This window comes from Muntiacus reevesi, chromosome 3 (assembly GCF_963930625.1).
Source record: "Muntiacus reevesi chromosome 3, mMunRee1.1, whole genome shotgun sequence".
Lineage (NCBI taxonomy): Eukaryota > Metazoa > Chordata > Mammalia > Artiodactyla > Cervidae > Muntiacus > Muntiacus reevesi.
The window spans coordinates 252,621,549-252,637,368 of NC_089251.1; the positions used below are offsets into that span (position 1 = coordinate 252,621,549).

The 15,820-nt window shown below is 38.2% G+C and overlaps 1 protein-coding gene across 4 annotated transcripts in view; it reads right to left on the reverse strand.

Moving 5' to 3' along the window:
* ZNF385B (zinc finger protein 385B) overlaps window positions 1–15,820 on the reverse strand; it is a 335,112-nt gene that overhangs the window by 187,588 nt on the left and 131,704 nt on the right. The gene's annotated exons all lie outside the window — the stretch shown is intronic.

Genomic DNA, 15,820 nt, shown 5'->3' on the forward strand with positions numbered 1-15,820 from the left:
TATTATTAGACATAATACAGAAGACTTTCCTCCTAGTTTTGAGCCCTGAGATCTCTGGCAGATGCCTTGGTGATTATAGTGGCAGTAATGTTTGGCATCCCGACAGACATTCTGCCCCAGGACTAGCAGCAGCAACTGACCAGGGTTTTGTAGGAGGAATTTTTATTTTTATTTTTCAGATACTTCAAAACAAGGACAAGGTCATTCCCAGTGCCAGAACTTCTAGCTAAGTCACAACTTTTCTGTGTGTGTCAAAAGTACTGAGAGAAAGGAATAAAATTCCAAAAAAGAAAAAAAAGAAAAAGAAAAGCTCACAAAAACCCATTACCAAGAAAATAAGCCTTTACATTTAGTATTAGGAACTCTGGATATCCAGAGTACAGTTTCAAATAGAACACCAACATCACCATCAGCACGAGAAAAATCATAGGTAATATTCATTTTTGTACTATTCATCAGGCACGGAGCGAAGTGTCTTGTATTACACTTGGCAGTATCCTGCTCTTATACAAGACAGGGAAAGAACCTGGTTGTAACCAGTAAGTGTGGGGTGGGGACCAGGATTTGTCCCTAGGCAATCTAACTCCAGAGACAATTTGTTGTTAATCCCGCTCCATACTGCCTTGCAGTTTCCTCTACTTGAAAAAACTTCTCTTAATCTTAAACTTTTAGACATAATGAAAATTTAAATCTTATTATTACAAGAAAGAAAAATATTAATACTTTTCCTCTTTTAGTTTCTAAACTGATCTTATATATGATGACTTGATTTTGCATATTGTTAGTAACATTTGTTACTAAAATTAGGTCATTCAGGTATGACCTAAATCAAATCCCTTATGATTATACAGTGGAAGTGAGAAATAGATTTAAGGGACTAGATCTGATAGACAGAGTGCCTGATGAACTATGGATGGAGGTACGTGACATTGTATAGGAGACAGGAATCAAGACCATCCCCATGGAAAAGAAATGCAAAAAGGTAAAATGGTTGTATGAGAAGGTCTTACTTCTGTGAAAAGAAGAGAAGCGAAAAGAAAAGGATAAAAGGAAAGATATTCCCATTTAAATGCAGAGTTCCAAAGAATAGCAAGGAGAGATAAGAAAGCCTTCCTCAGTGATCAATGCAAAGAAATAGAGGAAAACAATAGAATGGGAAAGACTAGAGATCTCTTCAAGAAAATTAGAGATACCAAGGGAACATGTCATGCAAAGAATGGCTCAATATAGGGCAGAAATGGTATGGACCTAACAGAAGCAGAAGATATTAAGAAGAGGTGGCAAGAATACACACAGTTCAGTTCAGTCGCTCAGTCGTGTCCGACTCTTTGTGACCCCATGAATCGTAGCACACCAGGCGTCCCTGTCCATCACAAAGAACTGTACAAAAAAGATCTTCACGACCCAGATAATCATGATGGTGTGATCATTCACCTAGAGCCAGATATCCTGGAATGTGAAGTCAAGTGGGCCTTAGGAAGCATCACTACACACAAAGCTAGTGAATGTGATGGAATTCCAGTTGAGCTATTTCAAATCCTGAAAGATGATGCTGTGAAAGTGCTACACAGATTATGTCAGCAAATTTGGAAAACTCAGCAGTGGCCACAGGACTGGAAAAGGTCAGTTTTCATTCCAATCTCAAAGAATGCTCAAACTACCACACAATTGCACTCATCTCACACGCTAGTGAAGTAATGCTCAAAATTCTCCAAACCAGGCTTCAACAATATGTGAACCGTGAATCTCCAGATGTTCAATCTGGCTTTAGAAAAGACAGAGGAACCAGAGATCAAATCGCCAACATCCACTGGAACATCGAAAAAGCAAGAGAGTTCTAGAAAAACATCTATTTCTGTTTTATTGACTATGCCAAAGCCTTTGACTGTGTGGATCACAATAAACTGTGGAAAATTCTGAAAGAGATGGGAATACCAGACCACTTGACCTGCCTCTTGAGAAACCTGTATGCAGGTCAGGAAGCAACAGTTAGAACTGGACATGGAACAACAGACTGGTTCCAAATTGGGAAAGGAGTACATCAAGGCTGTATATTGTCACTCTGCTTATTTAACTTATATTCAGAGTACATCATGAGAAATGCTGGGCTGGAGGAGGCACAAGCTGGAATCAAGACTACTGGGAGAAATATCAATAACCTCAGATATGCAGATGCCACCACCCTTAAGGCAGAAAGTGAAGAACTAAAGAGCCTCTTGATGAAAGTGAAAGAGGAGAGTGAAAAAGTTGTCTTTAAGTTCAACATTCAGAAAACTAAGGTCATGGCATATGGTCCCATCACTTCATGGCAAATAGATGGGGAAACAGTGGCTGACTTTATTTATCTGGGCTCTAAAATCACTGCAGAAGGTGATTGCAGCCATGAAATTAAAAGATGCTTAGTCCTTGGAAGGAAAGTTATGGCCAACCTAGACAGCATATTAAAAAGCAGAGACATTACCCTGCCAACAAAAGTTTGTCTAGTCAAGGCTATGGTTTTTCCAGTGGTCATGTGTTGATGTGAGAGTTGGACCGTGAAGAAAGCTGACCGCTGAAGAATTGATGCTTTTGATCTGTGATGTTGGAGAAGACTATTGAGAGTCCCTTGGACTGCAAGGAGATCCAACCAGTTCATCCTAAAGGAGATCAGTCCTGGGTGTTTATTGGAAGGACTGATGTTGAAGCTGAAACTCCAGTACTTTGGTCACCTGATGTGAAGAGCTGACTCATTTGAAAAGACCCTGATGCTGGGAAAGATTGAGGGCAGGAGGAGAAGGGACGAGAGAGGATGAGATGGTTGGATGGCATCACCGACTCAATGGACATGAGTCTGAGTAAACTCCAGGAGTTGGTGATGGACAGGGAGGCCTGGCGTGCTGCGGTTCATGGGGTCGCAGAGTTGGATACGACTGAGTGACTGAACTGAACTGAAGTAACATTTGGGTTTAGGGTTTAAAACACCAGCTTTTGTATATTCAAAAATACATTAACAACACTGGAAAATAAATTCTTAAATCTATTATATTAATAAAAAGAAGTAAACCTAAACTTCTATTGACTTTTAAAAGTTTTATCAACTTTTATCAAGTTGATAAGAGAAGAAAAAATAAAACTAATTTACATAAAGGCTGATTTGTATAAGTAATCAGACTAGATATATATATATATATGTGTATATATATATATATATATATACATATTTTCTGAGAACAAAAAGAGCTGTAGGGAATTTTGAACATGCCACAGGAAGTTTGCTGTTGGTTAGAGGTACTGATGCAGCAGACTGAAACAATTTTGTGCATTGTGGGGCTGAAGAAAGAAGTACATAAATATGTTGGTATTGTGGGGTGTGAGGATTCTTACTTGGGAGAAGAGAAACAGAAACATACAATGGGGGAAGGAAAGGAAGGACCCAATGATGTTGGAATGGAGTTAATGGTAGTAGTAGTGGTAGTATAGCTGTATTCCACTGCATAGCTATGGCTGTACCATATATATATATATATATATATATAAGGATGGATGGGTGGGTATATGTGTGTGTGTGCACATTAGCATGGATGTGAATGCTGGTACACATTCTAGCAGCTACTGAAAAGGTCTAGAAGTAAGGATACTCTTGTACTGATGAGAAAACCTAATATCCAGATCTAGGGTTTAGAACTAGATCTATTCTAGAAAGAAATAAGACTCTCAGAACAGGGAAATACAAGCCGGAAGTATCTGGATGTGCCATTGAGAATGAGTTCATAGTGATGAGGACACATCCAAAAGAAACAGCACCCACCTCTGAAGAGCTCCCATTAGTCAAATTTGGAACAACCTGAGTATCAATGGAATGGTAAGAAGAATAGATTGTAATAATACTGAATTGAAAGAATATGTTCATAAGTATATAATGATGCTTAAAATTTTTTAAGGTAAAGGAGGAGAAAAGAAAGAAAATCAACTTATAAATGTAAAAGTATTGATAAAAATGGAAAACCAGAATTTCACAACCATAGAGCAATAATGAATTCAGGTAACAATCATCAGTGGATACTAAAACCACTAGGTTAAAAAGTCAGTAGTGAACTATTCATGCAATCTCAAAGTATCCCTGTGCAGACTATATTTGGATTAAAAAGGGGAAAATTGCTTTATAATAGAAAAATCATGCAGATACTCCCTTTACCTTAATATAGGCAGTAATAGGGTACATTGAGATCCTAGTTCTCCTGAGGACACTGGGAAGGACACCTAGGAAGATAGTCTTCCAAAATTTTTAATCTGAATCTAATCACAAGAAAACAATCAAATCCAAAATGAAGGGCATTGTGTAAAACATTTAGACTGACTGAATTTTCCCAAAACATCAACACTATGTAGAACAACAAATACCACCACATAAAGCTGGATATCTGTTTCATTTAAAGAAGAATAAGGAGGTAGGAAAACTAACACAGTGTATAATCCTGGATTAGATCTTAGTTTAAAAAAAAGAAAATGACTATAAATGATATTAGCCGGACAACTGAGGAAATGTGAATGGACTATGTGTGATATGATAGTACTTTATCAATACTGCTCCGTTAGCCCTCCAGGTATTTTGCAGGGAATGTTCTGGTTCTTCGCAGCTGGTGAGCCAAATGAAGGCCAAGACTTTCATCCCAGGAGCCACAAGTAGAATGGATAGTGATCAGAGGCCATCCTTGCCTTAGATGCTTTTTTTTTTTTTTTTTTTAATTTTTTTTATTAGTTGAAGGCTAATTACTTCACAACATTTCAGTGGGTTTTGTCATACATTGACATGAATCAGCCATAGAGTTACACGTATTCCCCATCCCGATCCCCCCTCCCACCTCCCTCTCCACCCGACTCTTCTGGGTCCTCCTAACATGGGTGAGCAAAGGCATACCTGTCACTGACTACTGGCCTCCATTCATCCTGGCCATGAGCATGAGCGACATCTGGCTCCCTCAGCAGCACTGACAGTCTTAAAGAATTTGATTTGATTCTAACCTGCAAGTTACTAAGAACAGCATCTTGCAAGAAGCTCTCTAAGAAACCACATAAAACTGAAGACTGATTTAGAATAAAATTGAGTATGAAAAACTTTAGTCTGCAAAAAGCTACACATTCTTTGGGACCACAAAATCATAACATTTAATTTGGAGGAACATCAAGAAATCATTTGATCTGGCCATCCACCTTCAGATATGTGAAATCAGAGAAGTTTTAAGAGAGTAAATAGGATTCTGTTTTGAAGATCTCTAAGGCATGAGACCCATTATCCTCCCTTCCAAAGGTCAGTAAGGTTCTTCCCTTTCACCCATGTCTTTTTGTGCCTAAGCCAATCCTATCCCTCTTTTTTTCTCCTCACAGAAACTGTATTCCATAATGACCTCAGTTATTCTTCTTTGAACCAATATGAAGTATAATTTAATGGCAATTCTCTAAGTGTGGTCTACAGACATTATGGGTCCCAAGATACATTTAGGGGGTCTGTGAGGTCAGAACTATTTCCATAATAACATTAAGACATCTTTTTTTCCTGCCTTTTTCACTTCATTGACATTTATACTGATGGTACTAAAGCAAATAGTGTGTAAATTTGCTGATAAGTAAAGACAGTGGCAGCAAATTCTACCAGTGGTTCTTATCTTCACCAGCATACATTCAAGGTTTAAAAAAATGAAAGAAAGAAAAAGAAAAAAATTATCTTGAGAATGTCTTTGATAAAGCAGTAAAAATGGTTAATTTCATTAAATCTCAACCCTTTGGTTAAAGTTTTGAATAGCTTGTGTGACAAAATGAAAAGTATGCATAAAATCACCCCTGGGTGATTGAGTTGCAAGCTGAACTGGCCACTTTTTTCATGCAATATCATTTTCATTTGAAAGAGTGACTGGCAGATAAACTATAGTTATTCATGCTTGGCCATTTAGCAGACACTTTCTTAATAACAAATGAAGTGAACTTAATACTTCAGGAAAAATTGATAGAATTTTTTTGCCAGTTATAAAATTTAAGATTTCAAGTAAAAAAGTTAAGACTTTTTTGAAAACTAGTATTTACTAATGTGAGCTTGACAGCTTTCTAATACTTGGCCTTCTGATAGAATTTATAATGATATTAACAAATGTGATTTTTTTTAATATTATATAAAGATATGTATCTACATTTGAAGGATCGACACATCTCAGGAAACCAATATTCTTCAAATGACCAATGCAGATGTTACCGAAATCATTCATAGTTAAAAGACCCACTGAAATTACAGACGAGTCAACGTATTTCTTATAACAGCATGAAAATAAAAACTACAATGGTACAGTTTATTAGAGAAATGCAAATCAAAAATACAATGATGCAGTTTTGATTTGCATTTCTCTAATAATTGGCAATTATGAACTTTTTTTCATGTGCCTATTGACCTTCTGTATGTCTTCTTGGGAAAATTATGTAGATCTTCTGCCCATTTTTTGATTGGGTTGTTTGGTATTTTTGTTATTGAGTTGTATGAGCTGTTTGCATATTTTGGAAATTAAGTCCTTGTTGGTCTCATCATGTGCAAATAGAGTTGCCATATGATCTATCAATCCTACTCTTGGGCATATATAATAAACAATAGAAAAGATACATGCACCTCTATGTGCAGCACAGTGCTATTTACATGAGCCAAGACAAGCAAACGACCTAAACGTCCTTGACAGGTGAATAGATAAACATGTGGTCTGGAATCACAATGGAATATTACTCAGCCATACAAAGAATAAAATAATGCCATCTGCAGCAACATGGATGGGCCTAGAGATTACCATACTAAACAAAGTAAGTCTGAAACAGAAAGACAAATACCATATGATATCACTTACACATGGAATCTAAAAAATAGAAACAGACTCACAGACATAGAGAACAGACCGGTGATTGCCAAGGGGAAAAGGGGATGGAAGAAGAAAGAATTGGGAGTTTGCGTTAACATATCCAAATCAGTATACATAGGACGAATAAACAATATCCTACTGTATAGCACAGGGGACTATATTCAATATTATGTGATAAACCATAGTGGGAAAGAATATGAACAATAACATATATATGTATAACAATGTCAATTTTCTATATAGCATAAATTAAACACAACATTATACATCAACGCTACCTAAATAAGAGAAAAAAACTGCAATACTCAAAAAAATGAAAGAAAAAATCTTAAAGCACAAGCAATGTTAGTTCACAGAAGGCAATAAATGTTAGCCTTATACATTTATAAAACTCAAAATCCTGAAACCACTTTTAACCTGCTTATATAATTTGATTCCTTGAAAAGATTCTACAAACTTGCAAATATTTCTCCTGACAATACTCATGCTCTTATGAAAATAATATGAAAGCCAAAATCCTGGAGCTTGCTCCCAGTTCTCCTCCTAATTATAGCTCTTCCTTGACTTACAATGAATTTATGTCCTAATAAGCCCTTTATAAGTTGAATTTATTGTATGTTGAAATGCACTTAATACTCCTTACCACTGAATATCATAGCTTGGCCTGGCCTAGCTTAAACGTGCTCAGAACACTTATACTTGCCTAAGCTTGGGCAAAATCATCTAACACAAAGTCTGTTTTATAATAAAGAATTGAATGTCTCATGTAATTTGTGGACTGATGAACTGAAAGTGAAGAACAGAATGGTTGTATAGTTGCAGAGTGGCGGTAAGTGAACTGGTAGTGTACCCTTGGGATTGTGTAGCCGACAGGGAGCTGGGGCTTGCTGCTGTTGCCCAGCATCACGAGAGAACACTGCGTCACATATCACTGGCCTGGGAAAAGATCAAAATTCAAAGTACAGTTTCTACTGAATATCTATTGCTTTTGCAGCATCATAAAGTCAAAATCATAAATTGAACCATAGTAAGTCAGGGACCATCTGTATAGGAAAGGAGACATAATCCATTCTTTTACCACTGCCCTAGATATTGTGAAGATCTATTTGCTAGTATTGCCAACATTGGATGAAGGTAACAATAACTGATAACTTTTATTAAGTGATTGCTATCTTCAGGACCTGTGTAGAGACTTATGCCCAGTTCTCTCACTTAAATCTCAGAACAGTCCTACCAGGTTGGCGGTATCGTCGCGTGATCATGGAGCTCACAGTCATATCACCAAATGCAGACATGTAGCTGCTGTGCAGAGGAACCTCTACATTTAAGTTTCAAAGGCCCGATATTTACCAAATAGGAATGTAATAGGAAAGCTGCTGTTTGTCCGATATCCTAAAAGGCATAAATTTTTTAAAACTTAAGAGAGATTTCTATTCCAAGTAATTTCTGGAGAGAGATTTATTTCCATTATGAAAATTCAAATCAAGATGCCAAATTATCCAAAGATAATTTTGGCAACTTTGTATTCTTATCATTTCCTGGATTTTGAGTGATAGGGTTGGAACACTGGACTAAAATAAAACATGAAGAAAGTCCAAGCCCATCATCTGATCAAACAAATTCACTCATTACTAATGGACTCCATCATCCTCTACATCTCTTGTCTTATTTTCCTAAAAAAGTTATCCCTTTTGGCAACTTTCTCATAGTGTGTTTGAAATGGTAATTTAGAACCTCACTATCTAAACTTCCTCACTTAAAAGTCTCGATTTGTATATACTTTTACAGCTTATATAGCCCACAGATTTTTTTTAAATGCAATTTTTAAAAAATGTAATAAATATAATTTCTCATCATTATTTACTGTCAAGAGAATGGTTTCATCTGAAACAGTGTCATCTTTCTGTATAACTACTGTCAGAGAATGAGATGTCATAATTATAATGGTTGAGAAGTTTGTGAAAAATTTTACAACACTATGGGTTGAATTCCATATTATCACTTTATTAAATCTACAAAAAGCAAAGGAGAAAAGGAAAGATATATGCATTTGAATGCAGAGTTCCAAAGAATAGCACAGAGAGATAAGAAAGGCTTCCTCAGTGATCAATGCAAAGAAATAGAGGAAAACAACAGAATGGGAACGACTAGAGATCTCTTCAAGAAAATTAGAGATACCAAGGGAACATGTCATGCAAAGATGGGATCAATAAAGGACAGATATGGCAGGGACCTAACAGAAGCAGAAGATATTAAGAAGAGGTGGCAAGAATACACAGAAGAACTATACAAAAAAGATCTTCACAAGCCAGATAATCACGATGGTATGATCACCCACCTAGGCCAAACATCCTGGAATGTGAAGTCAAGTGGTTGTTAGGAAGCATTACTTCGAACAAAGCTAGTGGAGGTGATGGAATTCCAGTTGAGCTATTTCAATCCTAAAAGATGATGCTGTGAAAGTGCTGCCCTCAATATGCCAACAAATTTGGAAAACTCAGCACTGGCCACAGGACTGGAAAAGATCAGGTTTCATTCCAATCCCAAAGGCAATGCCAAAGAATAATCAAACCACCGCCCAACTGCACTCATCTCACACGCTAGTAAAGTAATGCTCAAAATTCTCCAAGCCAGGCTTCAACAGTACGTGAACTGTGAACTTCCAGATGTTCAAGGTGGTTTTAGAAAAGGCAGAGGAACCAGAGATCAAATTGCCAAATCTGTTGGATCATTGAAAAAGCAAGAGAGTTCCAGAAAAGCATCTACTTCTGCTTTATTGACTATGCCAAAGCCTTTGGCTGCATGGAACACCACAAACTCTGGAAAATTCTTAAAGAGATGGGAATACCAGACCACCTGACCCACCTCCTGAGAAATCTGTATACAGATCAGGAAGCAACAGTTAGAAATGGACATGGAACAACAGACTGGTTCCAAATTGGGAAAGGAGGATGTCAAGGCTGTATATTGTCACTCTGCTTATTTAACTTATATGCAGAGTACATCATGAGGAATGCTGGGCTGGAGGAAGCACAAACTGGACTCAAGAATGCCAGGAGAAATATGACCTCACCCTTATGCCAGAAAGTGAAGAATAAAAGAGCCTCTTGATGAAAGTGAAAAAGGAGCGTGAAAAAGTTGGCTTAAAGCTCAACAGTCAGAAAACAAAGATCATGGTATCTGGTCCCATCACTGCAGATGGTGACTGCAGCCATGAAATTAAAAGACGCTTACCTCTTGGGAGAAAAGTTATGACCAAACTAGACAGCAAGTTATAAAGCAGAGATATTACTTTGCCAACAAAGGTCCATCTAGTCAAAGCTATGGTTCTTCAAGTAATCATGTATGGATGTGAGAGTTGGAATATAAAGAAAGTTGAATGCCAAAGAATTGATGCTTTTGAACTGTGGTGTTGGAGAAGACTCTTGAGAGTCCCTTGGACTGCAAGGAGATCCAACCAGTCCATCCTAAGGGAAATCAATGCTGAATATTCATTGGAAGGACTGATGCTGAAGCTGAAACTCCAATACTTTGGTGGCCACCTGAATCAAAGAGTTGACTCATTTGAAAATACCCTGATGCTGGGAAAGATTGAAGGTAGGAGAAGAAGGGGACGACAGAGGATAAGATGGTCGGATGGCATCGCTGACTCAATGGGTATGAGTTTGAGTATACTCTGGGAGTTGGTGATGGACAGGGAGGCCTGGTGTGCTGCAGTCCATGGGGTCACAAAGAATCGGATATGACTGAGTGGCCGAACTGAACTGAACCACGCGATTGATTCCCCTGGCACCTGGCTCCTACCCATTGGTGCTTATCAAAAGTCACCTTCTTAACAACGACCCAGTTGCACTGGAAAGAAGCTTATTAGGAATTAACCACAGACACCCATTTCACCTTTACGGGCTCTGAAGTATTTTCACAGGACAGGAGAGCAATTATTATGCAAAGATATATCTATTGTTCTCACAGCTCAGGAAATTTCTTGGGGTTTGAGAGCTGTGAATCAGAAACAGTGGATGAAGAACAAATATTGGGTTAGCCAAAAAGTTTGTAGAATGTTATGGAAAAAACTGATCAAACTTTGGCACTCAGCTTCTTTATAGTCCAACTCTCACATCCATACATGACTACTGGAAAAACTATAGCCTTGACTAGACGGACCTTTGTTTTCAAAGCAATGCCTCTGCTTTTTAAGGTGCCATCTAGTTTGGTCATAACTTTTCTTAAAAGGAGCAAGTGTCTAATTTCATGGCTACAGTCACCATCTGCAGTGATTTTGGAGCCCCCCAAAATAAATTCTGTCACTGTTTCCACTCTCTTCTCATCTATTTGCCATGAAGTGATGGGGCCAGATGCCATGATCTTAGTTTTCTGAATGTTGAGTTTAAAGCCAGCCTTTTCACTCTCCTCTTTCACTTTCATCAAGAGGCTCTTTAGTTCTTCTTTGCTTTCTGCCAAAAGGGTGGTGTCATCTGTATATCTGGTTATTGATATTTCTCCCGGCAATCTTGATTCCAGCTTGTGCTTCATCCTGCCCAGCGTTTCTCATGATGTACTCTGCATGTAAGTTAAATAAGCACGATGACAATACACAGCTTTGACGTCCTCCTTGCCCGATTTGGAACAATCTTTTGTTCCATGTCCAGTTCTAACTGTTGCTTCCTGGCCCGCATACAGATTTCTCAAGTGGTAGGTCAGGTTGTCTGGTATTCCCATCTTTTAAAGAATTTCCCACAGTTTGTAGTGATACACAGAGTCAAAGGCTTTGGCATAGTCAATAAAGCAGAAGTAGATGCTTTTCTGGAACTCTCTTGCTTTATCAATGATCCAACGGATGTTGGCTATTTGATCTCTGGTTCCTCTTCATTTTCTAAAACCAGCTGAACATCTGGAAGTTCACAGTTCACATACTATTGAAGCCTGGCTTGGAGAATTTTGAGCGTTACTTTACTAGTGTGTGAGATGAGTGCAAATGTGCGGTAGCTTGAGCATTCTTTGGCGTTGCCTTTTGTTGGAATTGGAATGAAGACTGACCTTTTCCAGTCCTGAGGCCACTGCTGAGTTTTCCAGTTTTTTTTGCATGACTAATTTTGCAACAGGAGGTCACAGTAAGGAACAGAGAACTAACAAGCCACCAACAACCAGAAGAATTTGGGAAAGATCAAAAAAGAGATACTATGTGTCCTACTGCCTCCCAGAATCCTCCTCACTGATATCCATCCTAGCTGAGCAATGCATGAGCCACCGAAGGACTCTGAGTCAGGATGGTTGGCCAAAGACAGCCTGGAAACTAATCCCACCACCATAAAATCTGAGACTGCGAGCCATGGGGCAGAACAGCTTTCCTGGGTCCCCTTACCCTACTGCTCTCTGCCCGGGCGCCCCTTCCCAATAAAGTCTCTTGCTTTGTCAGCTCACGAGTGTCTCCTCACACAATTCATTTCCAAGTGTTAGACAAAAGCCCAGGCCCTGGAAAAGGGGTTCCACTTCCTGTAACATATCCTGTTTAATATACTTAACAGTAGGTTGAACACAGGAGGTGTTCAATAAATAGCCATTGAATAAATGCATGGTAAACAAGCTCCTGCTGACAGCCCACATCCTCATGCTAGGACCCCAAAATAAACCCTGACTTGCTTCACGCAACACCCTAGGGCCTTTGAGCATAAGGGTCTGGCACTGTATGAGGTATAATAAAACATACTCTAACATGCGAAACTAAAATCACAACCTCCAGTTTGTGAAATGAGTACATTACAGAAATATGCGCTTGGTTCATAGTCAGGTGAGTAGACATGTGTGTGTGTATGAACTCTAAATCAACAAGAGGTGATCAAAGAGGACGATAATCTACGTTAGTGGCTATGGTACTAAAGTGAGCTTTCCCTCAATATACCAGAGACAAAAAAGAACACGTGATTGAGGAGATGCCAGGGATGGAGGAAACCAGAAGAAGATATTCAGGTATATGAATACTTATATCAAGCTTCTAAGTTAGGACTACCTGCATTAAACAGACAAAATATGGGATAAGAGCATCAGTAATCACAGATGTGGTAGGGAAGAGCAAGGATAGACTCAGAGAAGAGAGGTAACATAGTCTATAATATTAACTAAAATATTTAATGATCCCATTTTTTATTCCTCCTTTATAGTTATTTAAGTTTAAATACTGGTGGATAATATTTTAAAAATTTACTCTTCCACCTTCTTGAATAATTTTTTCTAACTTTATTAGATGGGGCAGAGCAAGGTAGAGTCTGCATCAGAGTGAGACTGGGGGAAATTTGGCAACTCAGAACAGGGTGTCAGAAGAGAACAGGTGAGCAAGGCTCCTGTGGCTGGGGATTATCCAGTATGAGAAGTCAAGCCCCAGTAGCGTAATGGAGGTTCCCACATGGGAGCATCCCAGCACCAAGTGTTGTAGCCTGAGTGGGTGAGGATGGTATCTACACTGCTGCATGAACCCCAGCCTGCTGGGGGGGGAGGGGGTGGGTCATGGGGACTGACTGGGGTGAGGAGGACTTTCACATGGGCAGGAAGAGTAGAGGTGGGATGATTGACAGCCCCTTGTGGTAGGTCAGAGCCCAGGTGGGATGAGGAAGGCAGCTGCATGAGGGAAAGGTGGGCGCAGCAATGGGGGAGGGATTACACACAGAGGAAGTGATCAGATATGTAAATATAGCAAGAATGATGAGAGTCAATTTCTCACTGGAGAAGTGAGCTACAAATAGGGAAGGGGAGATAGTAACATAAATATAAAAGTACCTGTGTGTGTGTGTATATACAGTTATATTGTCCTTAGAACTGTCCACTGAAAGGGCTTGATAGCAGAAACATCCTCAAAGGCAATGCTCATTGAGTACCCAGATCTTGGTTTCTAATACCATTCTCCACTGAAAAGGACCAGAACTCCTTGAGAACAGACTAACATAAGGGATAGAGTAAGGAATATAAGATAAGCCCAAAATATCTTACTGTACCAGGAAGCAAGGAGGTATTAAAAAAATGACAAGTCTCCTAAGTCAAAAGGACACAGAAGTCAGCTTGAAAGAGAACCTCTGACCTGATTTGGGATAATCCGAGCATCAAAATAAATGATTGTAAGAGCTGTAACTCACTAGATAAAATAGAAAACCATGATCCACATGGATACATAAAAGTACATGGAGAATCTGATAACAGTACATGGAGAATCTGATAAGAAACGAACTTTTTATGGTTTTTAAGCACCTCCCCACAAAAGGCTTGTTAGTTGTAAAGGGTAAAAGAGTACTTTATGGTAGGAAATCCTGGACAGTACCAATTTTATCAAGAACATCATCACTGATAGAAGAAATTAAAATTATCTGAGACTTGACATGATGAGAGGAACATAGCATTGATTTCATGATATTCCTGTATAAGACCTAGAACCTGAAGTTAATCAAGAGGAAGCATCAGAAAATCCAAAGTGGCCACTAATCTTCAAAAGAATCAGATTTTGAAAATTAAAAAAAATCAAAAAACCACCGAGCAACTATTTCAGACAGGAGACCAAATCTACATGGCAACTAAATCAAGTGAAAAAGGTTGAAATAAAACACAATATTAGGACAACTGCCAAAACCTGAATGGTATATGAGGAGACACAGGAATACATCTATTTGAGTTTCTCAGTCACTCAGTCATGCTTGACTATTTGTGACCCTAAGGACTGTATTTGGCTTGCCAAACTCCTCTGTCCATGGAATTCTCCAGGCAAGAATACTGGAGTCGGTACTCATTCCCTTCTCCAGGGGATCTTCCAGAACCAGTGATTGAACCTGGGTCTCCTGCATTGCAGGTGGATTCTTTCCCACCTGAGCCACCACAGAAGCCAATATAGTAGTAGTATTTTATAGTAAATAAACAGTAAGATATTCTAGGGAAATCAGATAAAAAAATGTTCTTGGTACATACTGTAAATTTTTGCAAATTTGGTTTTGTTTAAAAATTTTAAAAATGTCTTTAAAGAAAGAAAGAGGTAAATATATAAGTTCTTCTATGGAAAAACCACAAGGCATACTAGATGTAACACTAAAAGTATTAAGTATAAAAGTATTAAGGTATAGAATGTATCATACGATACTATTTGTGTTCATGCAGACATATATGCATACATAAATGTATATATGTTTGTGTGTGTGTATGTTTTACTTTAGTTTTTTGCTTTGTTTTACTCTGAAACAAAGCACAAAATCCCTTAGCAAAGTTTGTTTGAAGGAATAGGATTAGGGGCCTGGGGAAAATTTTATTTTTTTACTTTTTATTACATACTTTTCTATATCCTTAAGTTTTGCCATGTGATGTTTTACTTTAAAAAATCTCAATGTTCAGCTTAATTAAGTAAAATCAGTACCAAATAAATTTAAAAACATAATTCTAATCATAATATCTGTTTGCATTTCTGGATGCCAGTAATCTTTCTTTCCACTTTACAAGGCTAAGAGAAAAAAAAAAAGCACCACTGGAGACTTAGCATGCAGCACAAATCCTGGTACATAGTAGACAATTATTAGCATGTGTGTGTCAGTCACTCAGTCGTGTCTGACTCTGCGACCCCATGAACTGTAGCCCACCAGGCTCCTCTGTCCAAGGGATTCTCCAGTCAAGAGTACTGGAGTGGGTTGCCATTTCCTTCTCCAAATTATTGGCATATTGTTGAGTAAATGCATGAGGCAGAAACTCAAATACATAGGGATTTCACTAATAGATGATTTCATCCTTTTTTGAGGTATAGAAGGTCTGTGTTTACTGTTATGTCTGTAATATGTAGACTACACTTAGAGCACAAAGTTCCTCTTTATGAAGACTTCAGAAAACTAAAGAAGTAGCAGAGACATCTTACTCAGAGAGATTATGTGTATGTAATATGTTTTGGAAAAAAGGAGTGTGTTTTAAGTATTAGAAAATAAATTCTGATTCAC